Consider the following 4471-nt stretch of genomic DNA (forward strand, 5'->3'; position numbering starts at 1 on the left):
GTCATAGTGAGAATAATTTAATTAGTCAAAAAATGTTGTGGTTACAGAGTGGGATGTTTTCATTACTCATAAGTTCAACAATCATGTGGCACTAAAGTGATATGTAGGATAAGGTCATTGGAGTTAGACACCAAAGAAGTGAGAGACCAGTCGTGGACATCCATTGTCCACAAAAATGTTGAAGTTATACAGAAAAAGGAGAAAAGACTTCATCATATCTGAAGTCTATTCTGCAAGTGAGCCTTCACTTGCAAAAACAGCCATCGCCTCCAAAAGAATAAAGAGGAGGAAGAAGAAGCGATCTGTTAGGATAAAGTTTGAATTCTAGAGACTATAAAGTTTGAATTCTAGTGACAGAACACCTAAAATAGCCATGACTTAAACAACATATTTTATTTCTCCCTCATTTAAATGTCAAATTCTTGGTAGTTCTGTCCCCTGATGTCCTCAGGGGTCCAGGCTATTTCTGGCTCATTCCCACAATACTGTTCTATTCTCATGTTCCACAGTGTTGCCCTAGAGTTGCAACAATTTCATCTTCATTGTGGACAGTAGGATGAGAGAAAGTTCAAAGAGACAAAGGACATGAGCAGCATTGTTAAGGAAGGATTTTAGAAGCTGACACATATCACTTTCACTTACATTCCACTGGCCCAAACTTTTCATACACCCCGCAGTCATTTACAGTTAGAAGGAAATAGAATCTCTTTTCTCTCCCCTGATAAGTCAAGTACCCAGCTAAAGTTCCTACTTCTATGAAATAAAAGAGAATGGCTAATGGAGGACAATCAGAAGGATCTGAAACGATTTGTCAGTAACTAAAGCACATGTTTACTTGTAATTTAGGACTAAAAATGTGTTGACAAAAGGAGTTTAGTTCAAATTTTGTTGTTGTTATTGTTGTTGTTGTTGTTAACAAATAACCTTTATTGAAAAATTTTATCTGTAGTTCTTAGCTAACTGGGCATTCCACATCCCTGCTGTTGTCTTCTATGATGTCATGAGGGTGGTGGACATCAACATTGTAGCCCACAGATTGAACAGTTCTCACGATCTCTTTAATAGTTGCACAGAGTTCTCTGGTCAAAGACTGGTATCACATCTGCCAAGCAATGCCAACAATCTCATAAAAAGTGATAGTGTCATTGTGTTTAATATTTTTCTGCTTCTTTCTGTTTCTGGGTGGTTCCTTTAGGGCTTTGATGACCAGGGCAGAGGCAGACAGCATCAATATGTTCTGAATGGTTAGTTTCATAGTAATCCTTAGTCCCTTACAGTCACCAGTGGCCTTGGCAATGTCATCCTCGACCTTTTTTGGAGACAGACCCAGAGGGTCGATCTTGGGGGCCAGAGTGAATGTGGCACAGACTTCCCCACCAGTACACCTCAGGTACACGACTTTGATCTCTTTGGAGTCAAACTTGGGCAGCATGGTGGAGGTGGCTGATGTCGGATGAACCCAGACGTGGGATAACCAAAGAAAGTTGCACCGAGGCCTCTACCAAGCCAAAAGCCAAAAGCTCATTATTTCCCTTAAATTATTAATGCTATAGTGTTTGTTGTCTCTGTCCTTAAAAAAGTGAGGAGTCCTTGGTGTTGCTTAACAGAAGAAGCAGCTAGAACGCAGGTACGGGAAATTAATAATTAACCCTTTAGAATTACCAAGAAGTTTGTGAGGCTTCATTCTCTTAATAAGGAAAGAATTCTAAAGAATGCATCCCCTCAAGATTCCTAAGACCTAATTCCTGGAACTCACAAATACTATTTTATATGGCATCAAAGGAAGGTTTTTATAGATGGAATTAAATCAAGGTATCCAAATGGGTGGGTGGTACTTGAAATTTACTTTTTGACTATGGATGCAACGCCATTCTTCTTATGTTTTTAATTCCCAGCATAGCATAGCATACCATATGATTGTCTGATTCAGAGTGACAAAAACTGATCCATCTCATCTCACCAATGCCTAGTATGTCAATACATGCATTCCATTTAATTTTTTTACAGTTTCCAGTTTAGCAACACTTAAGCTATGTACTTTCCATGTTCCAATTATTAAATGAAGTGTGTCACTGGTTTGTTGTTTTGTTTTTTCTCATTTCAACTAACTTCCAATCTGGGCTCTGCCACTACACTATTATAACTATCCTCAATCCTCTAGAATTTATAGGGTTTCCAAAGGCCTCTTATTTAAGAAATAGAAGATTGATCTTGCTTCTTAGTCTGTCTTAATCTAGGAGCTCTGCTAAAACCTATCCACTATGGGTAACCCTTATGGCATTTGACACACCAGTGGCTCAGCTTTCAATATCACAGCAACCCATAAGTTATCTCAGTACAGCGAACTGATAGACAAATGTTGTATCAATTAGAACAATGTTCTGCTCAAACACAACACATTGTTAAGTTTGTATGTAACTCTAATACCAAATCAATCTTCACAGCAGGCCTGAGGGCTGCAGGCCCAACCAACTTTTAAACACAAAGGCCTGCCCACCGCATCCTGATTGGGTTAAACAAGAGCCTTCCAGCCCAGAACTGATTGCTGATTCACTCAAAGTGACTGATCAGTGTACTCCTGATTGCTAATTCAATCAATGAGACCAATCAACTTAATTAAATCAAAACAACCCGATCAGACTTGAAGAACCTGTTGCAGAAGATCAAGGAATCAGCCTTCAATATGGATTGCATCTCAAAGTCAAGAAAAAAAAAAGATTCTTGCCATGGAACCTATAGGCAACATCATGATGGATAGAGATTTAAACTGTCAATAACTTCATCTTACTTAAATCCACAATTAACACCTTTGGTACCAGAAGTTAAGAAATAAGGAGGCATATTGTGTTGGGGAGAGTCTGCTGTTAGGGACTAGTCCAAATTGTTGAGGAGTAATGATGTCAGCTTGAGGACTAAGGTGCATCTGATTTGGGCCATTGTCTTTCCAATCACTTACTATTCATCTGAGAACTGGATGATGAACAGGAATGACAGAAGAATTGATGCCTTTGAGCTGTGGTTTTGGAGAATAACACTGAGCATCCCATGGACTGTCCAAAGAACAAATAAATATGTCTTGGAGAGAGTGCAGCCAGAGTGCTCTTTGGAGACAAGGATGATGAGGCTTCCTGTCACATACTTCAGGCATGTTGCTAAGTGGGGCTATTCCTTGGAGAAGGACATGATGCTTGGAAGGGTGGAGGGTCAGCAAGGGAGAGGAAGATCTCAACCAGGTGGACTGACATGGTGACTGCTGCAGTGGGTTCTATTGTGTCAGGAAGTGTGAAGATGGCACAGGATAGGACAGGGTTCATATCTGCTGTTCATAGGGTTGCTATGAATTGTACTGAACTCGATGTCACCTAACAACAACCACAATAACAACCAATGAATGGACTATTTTTGTTATCTGAGTAGGCCTTAAATGCAAATATACGTATCCTTTTAAGAAGGAAACTGAACCATTCCAGGAAGCAAGTATATGATTAAGAACCAATAGTACTGAAAGAAGTTCAAGATGCACTGAAGACATTAGCAAAATATGAGCTTAATGGGATAGCAATTGACATATTTTAACAAACAGTTGCAACCCTGAATTTGCTCACCAGTCTGTGCCAAGAAATTTTGAAGACAGCTACCTGGCCAAATGACTAGAAAAGAGCCATATTCATTCTTAATACCAAAAAAGTGATTCAACAGAGTGTGGAAATTGTTGAAATAAATCATTAATATCACATGCAAGTAAAATTTTTCTGAAGATTATTAAAAAACAGTTATAACAGTACATCAAAAGAGAACTGCCAGGAATTCGGGCTGGGTTTAGAAAAGGCCATGTGTCAAGAGAGCTGAAAATGATGCATGGGAGCACAGGGCCATAGGGGCCTCTCTGAAAGGGCCAGAGAGAGTAAAAATATGACAGCCTCTCACTGTCCCGGAGCAGAAAGAAGATAAAGAACCCACAGCCCAGCCACATGTTGCCTCTAATGCCACACCAGTAGCAAGAGGTTTGCTTATTCATTGTTGATTCATAGACTCACAGTTGTGGTACTAAGAATGAAGTTTATTACAGAAGTAAGTTAGAGAATGGGGGAAGCAAAGAATATCACCTAAAACAAGTCCAGATTTAATCCCAAGTTCCAAGGCAAAATTCCTCAATTAGTCCATGCTTTAGTTTCAGTTCAACAGTCAAATCCAAATTATCCAGCAAGGTTTGCCTCAGAGCAGGTATAAGTCACCTTCTCCTTCAAGCATTTAGGAAGAATAGCAAAAACCTTTAACTGCGGCCTTTATCTCAGGCTCCTCTGCTTATACTTTTTCACTATTTCTCCACAGAAATGCCAAAGTCTCTCCACCACCAGGGTCTCACTCTCACCAGGGTCTCTCTCAAGTCTTGCCATACAAGTCTTGCTCACCTCAAGTCTTGCTACCACATCTTGTCTTGCTGGCCTCATAAACTTTTTGTTGTTGTTGC

General features: G+C 39.7%; 1 pseudogene; it reads right to left on the bottom strand.

Moving 5' to 3' along the window:
* Nucleotides 1-952: 952 nt before the first annotated feature.
* Nucleotides 953-4471, bottom strand: part of LOC102857548 — a 7011-nt pseudogene continuing 3492 nt past the window's right edge.

Source organism: Elephantulus edwardii, unplaced genomic scaffold (assembly GCF_000299155.1).
Source record: "Elephantulus edwardii isolate Elephantulus edwardi_28Jun2011 unplaced genomic scaffold, EleEdw1.0 scaffold00083, whole genome shotgun sequence".
In the NCBI taxonomy this organism is placed as follows: Eukaryota; Metazoa; Chordata; class Mammalia; order Macroscelidea; family Macroscelididae; genus Elephantulus; species Elephantulus edwardii.